We start from the raw sequence: 12,581 nt of genomic DNA, 5'->3' as shown, positions 1-12,581 counted from the left end.
TACGCTCCTGTTGCATTTTTGGTGTTGTTCTTCTTTCTATGAGCGCCAATTTGCTGTTTTTTCCACATTCCACAGCACTATGCACTGAACGCTTGTTTTAATGCAATGTTTTGGTTTCTGTTGCCGACTGTCAAATGTTTTTGCCAAAGATCGAATATTACTGCCAAACTTATGAGTGTAACTATTGAAGTATCTGTGGTCTGTTCGTGTATGCATTTGTGTGTGCGTTTGTGTGTGTGTGTGTGTGTGTGTGTGTGTTTTGGTGTGGTATTAATTTAATTTAATTTTATTGTATTTATTTATTTATTTTTGTTTTTGTCCTGTGTGTGTGTGTGTGTGTGTGTGTGTGTGTGTGTGTGTGTGTGTGTGTGTGTGTGTGTTTTGGTGTGATATGTATTTTTTTTGTGCTGTGTGTGTGTGTGTCTGTCTGTATTTTGGTGTTATGTAGTTTGTTTTTTTTTCGGGGGGGGGGGGGGGGGGGCTGTGTGTGTGTGTGTGTGTGTGTGTGTGTGTGTGTGTGTGTGTGTATTTTGGTGTTGATATATATATATATATATATATATATATATGTATATATATATATATATATATATGTATATTCTTTTTATGTTATCATTTCCTTTATTAAGTGTAGTAGGGAGCCTGTGCTGATGTGTGTTTGTTCATTTATCACATGTTTGTTTTCTGCTATGGCTTTCTGGATGTGGAAGTTTTCTTGCATTTGTATAAGATGTTTGTCATGGTTGCTTATTCTCATTATTTTCATTTCTTGTTCCATGTTTGTAGGATGATGGTTGTAGTGTTTTAAATGCTCTGCAAATGTGGAATGGTTTGTTTCATACTTCCAACATCTGATATGTTCTTTGTATCTTGTTTCAAAATTCCTGCATGTCATGCCTATGTATACTGCATCACAACTTTGACATTCAAGTTTATATATTCCTGATTGTTGGAATTTGTCCCTCTTGGTAGCTGGCTGGCTTAGGTGTGATTGAAGGGTTTGCCCAGGCTTATATGCTATTTTGAAGCCCTGTCTCTTTAGGATGTTTGCAACTCTGTGTGTTAGTTTATGTGTGTAGGTCATGGTGTACCATCTGGTTCTTTTCTGTGTGGTGTTGTCATTCTGTGTGTTTGTTGAGTGTGTTTGTAAGTTTTCAGCTTGTGAGTTCTTTTGTATTGTGGAAATGTTGTGTTTGGTTTTTATTTGTGTTTTTATTTTTTGATTGAGCCTGTGTACCACATGTATGTCATACCCGTTGTTCCTAGCTATTTGTATGATCGTGTTCATTTCTTATTCATAGTTTCTCTTGCTGAGTGGGATTCTGTTTAATCTATGTAACATGTGTCTTAGTGCTGCAAGTTTCTGGCTTTGGGGGTGGTTGGATGTGGAATGTATTATTGTGTCCGTGGCTGTTGGTTTTCTAAAGATGTTAAATGTATGTTTTCCATTTTCTTTTTTAATTGTGATGTCAAGAAAATTTATTTGATTTTCTTTTTCTTTTTCAAGTGTGAATTTTATGTTCTTATGAGCTTTGTTTATTTCTGAATGGAGTTCATCTATTTTTTCACTTGCCTCGTCTACCAGACAGATAATGTCATCCACGTATCTGTACCAATATATGATTTTGAAACTTTCATTTGTGGTTATCTTATCAAATATCTGAACACATGAAGAACAACAAAATAATTGTGAAATAAACATAGGACTGACAAGAGAACTAGTAAAAGAAGAAATAAAAGGCATAATAAAACAAACACAGCAGACACACAATAAGAACAATCAAACAGAAGCAGCTACTATGAAAAGGTTAAAACAAAAGTTAACAAACAACAACGTATTAATAACAAGAGCAGACAAGGGAAATGTAACAGTACTCATGGATAAAGAGCAATACATCACAAAAACCAAGGAATACATAAACACCAACGCAATACAAAAACGGAAGTCAGATCCAACTACACGATTCCAGGCAAATGTGAAATGAACACTGAAAAACATTGAACACACACTCACAGACAAACAGAAATACTACTTAACACAGAAAAACCCACAAGCACCAACAATCCGCAGCCAACCGAAAGTACATAAAGACGGAATGCCAATGAGACCTGTTATCAACTTCAAGAAATCCCCAACATACTGCATAGCCAAACACCTCCAAAAGTTAGTTACAAAACACTATAAAGTAGAAAACAACAGAACAGTGATAAACACAGGAAACCTAATAGAAAACATACAGAACATAAAGGTACCACACACAGCATCACTGAATTCATTCGATATAGAAAATATGTATACCTCCATCCCTATCACAGAAACAATAGAAATCATAGAACAAAATCTCTCCTCCCACAGCAACCTCACCACAGACGCAATAAAAGAAATAACAGATATGCTCAGACTGACAACTGAACAAAACTACTTTCAGTTTGAGGAAGAATATTATCTACAAACTGATGGACTGCCCATGGGATCCCCAATATCAGGAATTTAGCAAACATTTTCATCAGTCACCTTGAAAATCAGATATTTGATAAGATAACCACAAATGAAAGTTTCAAAATCATATATTGGTACAGATACGTGGATGACATTATCTGTCTGGTAGACGAGGCAAGTGAAAAAATAGATGAACTCCATTCAGAAATAAACAAAGCTCATAAGAACATAAAATTCACACTTGAAAAAGAAAAAGAAAATCAAATAAATTTTCTTGACATCACAATTAAAAAAGAAAATGGAAAACATACATTTAACATCTTTAGAAAACCAACTGCCACGGACACAATAATACATTCCACATCCAACCACCCCCAAAGCCAGAAACTTGCAGCACTAAGACACATGTTACATAGATTAAACAGAATCCCACTCAGCAAGAGAAACTATGAACAAGAAATGAACACGATCATACAAATAGCTAGGAACAACGGGTATGACACACATTTGGTACACAGGCTCAATCAAAAAATAAAAACACAAATAAAAACCAAACACAACATTTCCACAATACAAAAGAACTCACAAGCTGAAAACTTACAAACACACTCAACAAACACACACAATGACAACACCACACAGAAAAGAACCAGATGGTACACCATGACCTACACACATAAACTAACACACAGAGATGCAAACGTCCTAAAGAGACAGGGCTTCAAAATAGCATATAAGCCTGGGCAAACCCTTCAATCACACCTAAGCCAGCCAGCTACCAAGAGGGACAAATTCCAACAATCAGGAATATATAAACTTGAATGTCAAAGTTGTGATGCAGTATACATAGGCATGACATGCAGGAATTTTGAAACAAGATACAAAGAACATATCAGATGTTGGAAGTATGAAACAAACCATTCCACATTTGCAGAGCATTTAAAACACTACAACCATCATCCTACAAACATGGAACAAGAAATGAAAATAATGAGAATAAGCAACCATGACAAACATCTTATACAAATGCAAGAAAACTTCCACATCCAGAAAGCCATAGCAGAAAACAAACATGTGATAAATGAACAAACACACATCAGTACAGACTCCCTACTACACTTAATAAAGGAAATGATAACATAAAAAGAATATATATATATCAACACCAAAATACACACACACACACACACACACACACACACACACACACACTCACACAACCCCCCCCCCCCCCCCAAAAAAAAAAAAAAAAAAAAAAAGAAAAAGAAAAAAAAAAAAAAAAAAACAAACACCTACACAACACCAAAATACAGACAGACACACACACACACACACACACACACACACACCACAAAAAATACATATCACACCAAAACACACACACACACACACACACACACACACACACACAGGACAAAAACAAAAATAAATAAATTAATACAATAAAATTAAATTAAATTAATACCACACCAAAAAACACTCACACACACACACACACACACACACACACACACACACGCACACACACGCACACAAACGCACACACAAATGCATACACGAACAGACCACAGATACTTCAATAGTTACACTCATAAGTTTGGCAGTAATATTCGATCTTTGGCAAAAACATTTGACAGTCGGCAACAGAAACCAAAACATTGCATTAAAACAAGCGTTCAGTGCATAGTGCTGTGGAATGTGGAAAAAACAGCAAATTGGCGCTCATAGAAAGAAGAACAACACCAAAAATGCAACAGGAGCGTAACATGTAAGAAACTGTCTACGCAACCTGTAAGTACAGTTCAAAACATTACTACTTAATAGGAAATACCAACCACCAGAGCTGTTTATAACCTATAGGCACAGTGACAAAAATGTAAAATAAAATAGCTAACATATGTACATATTCCAGGCCACTGATGATGCCTTGCAGAAAATAAAGGCGAAACGCGTATCGCACTAAAATTGTGTTTTATTCAGTTGCTGTCAGACGGTCCATAAGTGAAAATTATCAATATACTGTAGTATTACGCGCAACTGAGGAGGACAGGACCACAAAAGTTGAAAGTGGTTGAAGGTATTTGAGCATATAGCCATATTTGACAAATGGGCTGACACCGTGTGTTTTGCTAATATATTTTTCAGCTTGGAGGGCACTGCCAAGCAACGGTATGAGAACAACGAGGAGAAGTTCACAAGCTGGGAAGTATTCCAGGCAAAACTGCGCAAGTATTTCGGCAACACACAATGACAGAAGTGCGAGGCTGAAGATAAATTAAAGTGCAGGGCACAATGTCCAGGAGAAACTGCAGCATCCTACATTCAAGACGTCTTGGAGCTGTGTAAAATAGTGGAACCTAGAATGAAGGAGGAAGACAAAGTTGCACATCTCGTGAAGGGTGTTGCTGAGGACATGTATCAAGCCCTACAACTGAAGGAAGTTGTGATAGCAGACAACTTCATAAAATGGTGTCAGTATATCGAGACAATGCATCAAAAAAGAATTATGTGCAAGAAGTTTGAACGGCTTCCAAACATTGTATTGATGTCTGTGATGGAGGAAGCAACTGATATCACAAGTGTTCTTCATCAGATAGTGAGATAGGAAGTTCAGAAGGTACTTGGATTGCATGGCGAGCAAAAAACCAAGACACTTCAAGAGGTCATACGGGAGGAAGTGGAACAGAGATTGAACCCAATCTCTCATCCTTTAAAATAGTGAAAAAGTCAGGACCCAGGTGAAGTTACATTCCTACAATGCCGCATGAGGAACCTGTTTGGACACCAAGGAAGACTGACGTCTGGAGGACCCAGGATGTGTTTCCACTGCGGACGACCAGAACATGTGGTGCAGTATTGTCGAGAAAGGCGGCTGATATTTGATGATGCCTGTGCCAGAAGACAGCAGACCGATCTTAGCTGACGCCAACTCTGGGATGACAAAGGTGAACAAGAAGATGTGGTTGCAGGACGACATAGGTCTCAGGCAATTATAGATTGTGGTCGCTCGAAGGTAATGCTAGATGAGATGAGATACTGTGGACAGGAAGATGCGCATCCGAGTGTGTGGAGACTATGTGTGCTGGATGAAGTGATCATTCCTGCAGTCAGTGCTGGAAAGGTAACTGTCACATGTCATACTATCCATCAATCCATGGATCTTGTATTGGAATGTAAGAGAAGCATACCACTGAAGAATAACTTGGTCATCCCAGCCTCTGCCATCTTGTTGAAGAAAGGAATTGGTGAATTGTGTATAGTTAACTGTGCCAAGGGTGCAGATCCTTCCAAGACGCATATGCGTAGCAAATGCTGAGCTGTTAATTGAAGAACAGCTGAGCGTCTTAGAAACCTCCCATGCCAAGTCTGTGGGCGAAATTAGCACTACTACTATGAGACAAGATCTTCTAACTCGACTACCACCAAATCTCACTAAGAAACAACAGAAGAAGCTACTTGCCATTCTTCAAGAGTTCTCTGAATGCTTCAGACCACAGGTGAAGAGCAAATTAGACAAATTGATGGTAAAGTACCAGATTAGCACTGGAGACCATCAACCAATAAGCCAGAGAACATACCGTGTGTCAGCAACAGAATGTTGAATAATTCGCGACGAGGTAGAGAAAATGATGAAGAATGGCATCATTCATCCTTCGCAGAGCCCATGGTTGTCACCAGTCATGCTCATCAGGAAGAAGGATGGCAGTTGGCGCTTTTGTTTTGATTACAGGTAGCTTAATAAGATAAGATAACTGGCAAATCGAAATGGATGAGGCTGATCATGAGAAAACTGCATTCATCACCCCTGATGGCCTGTATGAGTTTAAGGTAATCCCATTTGGTTTGTGTAATGCACCAGCAACTTTTGAACAGATGATGGGTAGATGGATAATCTTCTATGTCAACTGAAGTGGACAATGTGTCTTTGTTGTTGACATGACATTATAGTGTTCTCAGAGACATTTGATGAACATATAAAAAGACTGAGGGCTGTTCTTAAGTGTCTCCAACAAGGCATAATGAAACTTAACCCGAGAAAGTGTCTCTTTGGAGCAAAAGAAATCAAAATATTTGTGTCAAATGAAGGTGTGCGGCCAGACCTAGAAAAGGTGAGATCCATAATGGAATTATCTATTCCTAGAAGTATTAGAGATGTGAGAAGCTTCCTCGGATTATGTTCTGATTACCGTTGTTTTATCAAAGACTTTTGTATCAAAGTCAGGCTACTCCAAGAGATGTTAAAAACTGATGCTAAATTTATCTGGGGTGGTGCTCAACAATATTCTTTCGATGTGCTGCGAAAAGCTCTGATGACTGACCCTATACTTGGTTGTATGATGAGGGAGCACTTACAGAACTACACACAGATGCCAGCGGGTATGGGATCAGTGTTGTTCTGGTGCAAATTTTGGATGGAAAAAAGAAGGTTATAGCCTATGTTTCTAGGACTCTTACAAAAGCCAAGAGAAACTACTCAACTACCGAAAGAGAATGTATTGCAGTGATCTGGGTCATGTGCAAATTTTTACAGTATCTCTAAGGAAGGCCATTCACAATTGTTATAGACCATCATTCACTTTGTTCACTGACAGATCTTAAGGATCCAATAGGATGACTCACCAGGTGGGCACTATGTCTTCAAGAGTATGACATTACCATAGTGTACAAAAGTATAAGGGAACACCAAGTAGCTGACTGTCTCTCGTGCAAGACCATCAAGACTTTCATGAAGGTAGTGACTGCACTCCAGGATCTCTCTGCTGAGCAGAAGAAGGACGCCAAGATATCTCATATTATGCTTGCCTTAAATCGGTCAGAGGATGTGAAAGGACAATTTAAGGTAGTTAATGGATTACTTTGCAGGAAAAACTTTGATCCGTTTGGAAAGAGGTGGCTACCAGTGGTTCCTAAACACAGGCACCTAGATGTTCTCCAGAAATTCCATGAGACACCTGAGGCCGGACATTTAAGATTTATTAAGACATAACATTCAAGTAATTCACACTTTGAAAAATATTTGCTATGAATTAAAAGTAATGTTGCTAGCACACTTATTTCATTGGGTACCAAAATCAGCTGCTTGCAAGGTGACTCGGAAATTTAATGCTTCTAAACATTTGTGTTAGTCATCAAGGAAAAAAATCATAGAAAATTGCATCAAACCTCCAACATTTTGAAAATGTCCATGGTTTGATTTTGAAGAATCTGGAGATAGTTCTCAAAGTATTGGTTTCGGTCCTTTGTGTGCATTGTATAGTGACATGGAGAACAGTGAAATGCCTGTCTTACTTCATTGAGATAAAGAGAGATATATACCAAGATAAATTGTAACTATGATTGTTGGCCTGCTCAAGATTCTTAAGAAGTTGTACAGTCACAGTTCTTTGTGACAGTGAAATTACCGCAAAAGAGATGGAAAAATCCATAATCTTGACTGAATTTTTGCAGTATTTCCAGTAGTCATGTTCATTGGATGATTAATAGGGTGTAGCTGATTTGGTCATCAGTTCAAAGATGGTATTGATGCAGTTCTCCATGCTACTTTATCTTATGCAAGTCTTTTCATATTTGCATAACTACTGCACCCTACATCTATTTGAGCCTGCTTGTTGTATTTAATTTTTCTCTCCCTTTTTAACTGACCCAATCCCCACCCCCTCCCTCTCTATACACACACTCACACTCACACACACACACACACACACACACACACACACACACACACACACACATGCAAGCCTCTATTACCAAATTAATGATTCCATCAAAAATCCAAAGCCGCTTTATGGCTTGTTGGCTGTTTTTGGAGATGTTTGTATTTTACAGAATAATAAGCAAGATTTAAAAATTTTCTGCACATTAGAGATAAAAATTCCTTGAAGAAAATTCATCTCAATGAAAAACAACCAACATTTAGTATTCAGTGCACACTAAATTAAATTATAAACATAAACAGCCATCTGATGACAAACGTGTAGGTTCCAAACCAATAACACCACTATTTACTCTTAACATATACCATTACAGTCAGAGAAAGCTGGCATTGCCTAGGTATTTATTTATACCTGTGCTTCCACACCCATACTATGGAGTGTCTGGCCTTGTGCTTAAGGTTTATGGTGTCATATTTCCTGAACAATGTGTTGTACAATGATATAATTTTGCAGTTGCATCAATGCTATATGTGCATACTGTCTGCAAAATGTGTCATGTGTACAGTTAATAGTAAAGAAGTAATAAGTTATAATGTCATTCCTCATGTGGTACTTTTATTTCATTATTCTTCAAACTTTTCATGTTGGATTAATAACAGGAACAATAATGGAAAGTTATTGATTGTCATATATTCTATTTACTACATGAGCAGCAGAAAAGTAGTAAGTGATAAACTTCTTTCCTTTCATCATTTTGCAGGGAGTGTCAGTGAAAAAAAAATCTGTAAAAGTTTGAAATTATGTCTAAAGTTTGTTGCAAGTAACTAAGTGCTCTGATTCTCAAATACTGGGTGAGTTAAGTCAGGGAATTCACAGGTCACTGGTTGTGCTTCTTTTTGACCCCCACCCATTCAATAGGTAGGTGGTTCTTACCCACACAGCAATTGTTGTCTGACAGTAAGGTATATATGTACCAAGTTTGGTTGAAATTGGTCCATCGGTTTAGGAGGAGATGTGGAGCATATATATATTCACATGCACACACACCTTTATGTAATTTTTCATAATATGTATGGATTAATAGTTTTAATTTTTTTGGGACATTTAACCCATATCTTTGCAGAGCTACATTAAGAAAAGGTGTACATCCCCAAAACAGTGGTTTTACTGATCTAGCTGAATACCACTCACTCTTTCAGCTGGCACATCAGAGCTGTATAAGTGTGTGTGTGTGTGTGCGTGTGTGTGTGTGTGTGTGTGTGAGAGAGAGAGAGAGAGAGAGAAGAGAGAGAGAGAGAGAGAGAGAGAGAGAGAGAGAGTTAGTGCACGCGTGTGGTTTGCACACCTAAGCTCGAAAAAGAATTTGCTCAAAATTTTGAGAAGTTTTGATGACTTCTGTTTGTGCAGCTGTTGATAACCCAAAGCCTCTACTATGCAGTAAGTTGTTACCATATATGTGGAAGAGAGAGAGGGAGAGAGAGAGAGAGAGAGAGAGAGACAGAGAGAGAGAGTGAGTGCACGCATGTGTGTTTGCACACCTAAGCTCCAAAAAGAATTTGCTCAAAATTTGGAGAAGTTTTGATGACTTTTGTTTGTGCAGCTGTCGATAACCCAAAGCCTCTACTATTCAGTAAGTTGTTACCATATATGTGGAAGTTCTGGCAGAATTTAATAATTTATGAGTAAAGGTAACAACTCACTGAATAGTACAGGCTTTGGGTCATCGATACACTCAAACAAGAGTCATCAAACCTTCCTCAGATTTAATGCAAATTCTAAGATTAGTGGTATTCAGCTGTGGGTGTCTGTCGATGACCTAATGTCTCTATTAGTTGGCGAGTTGTTGCCTTACTCATAAGTTAAATACCCTTATTTTTCATTTTTTATTGTGTGCATAAGTATCATGCACTGCAAGCAAAAAGTGCCGTGCTATCTAAATAATTACTGATATTAAAAATGTCAGTGAAACAGTAGCATATATTGTTTTCATACCAATAGCCCTTCTTTTGTCTATAGTAGACGAAATATTTTCATGGTGATATGTATTACTCATCAGTCCCTGACTGAGCATAACTTCTTTCACTTTTACACAACAATTTATAGTTAATTCCTCCCAGTTTGTAGTAGAAATAATACTTTGATTCCATATTACACAATTTTTTATCTTATTTCTACAATTGATCAATATTCATTCAATCATTGTTTACTTAATTTCCTCTCTTCGCAAAACACTGCTGTATTTGCCAAATACCAACCAACATCTTAATACTTATAAGTTCCCTAAATGAACTCCAAGCTTCTTCTGAGCTAGTATCACATATAGACACCTCACTGAGGTGACAGAGGTCATGCGATACTTCCTAACATCATGCTGGATCTCCTTTTGCCTGGTGTAGTGCAGCAACTATACCTGGCATTAACTCAACAAGCCGATGTAAGCCCCCTGCATACATATTAAGCCTTGCTGCCTCTACAGCCATCCATGATTGCAAAAGTATTGCCAGTGCAGGATATTGTACCCAAACTCACCTCTCAGTTATGTTCCATAAATGTTTGATGGGATTCATGTCACGTGATCTGGGTGGCCAAATCATTTACTCGAATTGTCCAGAATGTTCTTTAAACTAGTCACAAACTCTTGTGGCCTGGTAACATTGCATTGTTGCTGGGGAACATGAAGTCCACAAGTGGTTGGAAATGGTCTCCAGGTAGCTGAACGTAAGCATTTCCAGTCAATTTTCAGTTCAGTGTGACTAGAGGACCCAGTCCATTCCATTTAAACTTGACCCACACCATTATGGAGCCACCACCAGCTTGCACAGTGCATTGCTGACAACATGGGTCCATGGCTTCTGTGGTATCGATAGCAACAATGCCACGGAATAGTTTCTCAAGTTGGCGCTATGAGAGAGACAGACGACAGCGCCCTCTAGCCAGTGCTGTCGAGGTCTACAAGCTCCGCGACTGCTTCATCCCATTTTCATCAGGTGCAGACAGCCAGGACACTTCGCTTCAACTTCACTCCACCTTGAAAGCTATGTAATATGTTTGCATATGTTATCCTCTAGTAAAAGTGCCTTAACTGTATCTGCAGTACCGAAAGATTAGTACCTTTTCCTGTTCCTGTTCCTTACTCACGCGCCGCCTCCCAGGCAGGATACAGCTTTGAGGATCAGCACCACACTCAAACGCAGCTATCAGCTCATACCAACTAAAACTGGGAGTCATCTGGCCAGGCCATACTTTTCCAGTTGTCTAACATCCAACTAATATGGTCACAAGCTCAGAAGAGGTGCTGCAGGCGATGTTGTACTGTTTGCGAAGGCATTCACTCAGTTGTCTGCTGCCATAGCCCATTAGTGCCCAATGTAGCCACATTGTCCTAATGGATATGTTCGTCGTACATTCCACATTGATTTCAGCAAGTTATTTGCTGCAGTGTTGCTTGTCTGTTAGCACTGACAACTCTATGCAAATGCCGCTGCTGTCTATCATTAAATGAAGGCCATCGGCCCCTGCATTGTCCATGGTGATGGATAATGTCTGTAATTTTCTATTCTTGGCACACTCTCGAGACTGTGGATCTCAGAATGAATTCCCTAATAATTTCTGAATTGGAATGTCCTATGCGTCTAGCTCCAACTACCATTCTACTTTCAGAGTCTGTTAATTCCCTCCGTGCTTCCATAATCATGTTGGAAAACTTTTCACATGAGTCACCTGAGTAGAAGTGGCAGCTCTGCCTATGCAGTACTCTTTCACTCCTTTGGGATACAATACTACTACCATCCATATATTTTCATATTGTTATGGCATGACTTTGGTCATCTCCATGTATGTAATTAAAAACTCACATTAATCTTGTCAGCCAGCCTCACACACTCAAGCTGTATAATAATTAAAATCTGGTTCTTGTCTCTGTACTTTTGTTGAAAAGTCTGTTTATAACACAAAAAAAAAAAAAAAAAAAATACTTTTCTCCCATCAGTGTTTCTTTTGACACAAAATGTTATATTTGTCATCATGTTTTGTTTTTACCTTTCCAGTTCTCTGAAAGAATCAGCTAAGGAACAGATTTAGATTACATTATTATTCTACTGCATTCATGGATACTGGAAAACAGAGTTCTGTATGAATCACTTGACAAAATATTTGTTAAGTTCTGCAACAAACCAGATTTTGATAAAGTGAATTAACTTTGGCTTGCATTCTTATATCACATCATTAACTGGCTGTCAGTAGAGCACCAATGCCATTAAAAAGCCTGCCAACTTTTTACATATGGTGTCATATTTGCTGTTCCTAATAACTGATCAAATAAGCAGAATTTTGAAATTGCCTTCAGGGACATTCACAGTAAAGTGCTTGCTGTGTGTTCTCAGTGGCAAACTTGCTGGGTTAGATTGTCAAATAACTGCTCACTGAGAGTTACTCATGATTGTTTACCTAGGCACGACCCCACATTTTTTGCACTTAATGTTTATGGA

The 12,581-nt window shown here is 38.3% G+C and overlaps 1 protein-coding gene across 1 annotated transcript in view; it reads left to right on the top strand.

Annotated features, from left to right (window-relative positions):
* LOC126473497 (hemocytin) overlaps window positions 1-12,581 on the top strand; it is a 568,134-nt gene that overhangs the window by 104,307 nt on the left and 451,246 nt on the right. The window lies entirely within an intron of this gene.

The sequence above is a fragment of the Schistocerca serialis genome, chromosome 4 (assembly GCF_023864345.2).
Source record: "Schistocerca serialis cubense isolate TAMUIC-IGC-003099 chromosome 4, iqSchSeri2.2, whole genome shotgun sequence".
Taxonomy (NCBI): Eukaryota; Metazoa; Arthropoda; class Insecta; order Orthoptera; family Acrididae; genus Schistocerca; species Schistocerca serialis.
The sequence above is the reverse complement of the archived record's forward strand: the minus strand, read 5'-3'. Positions and strand labels throughout refer to the sequence as shown.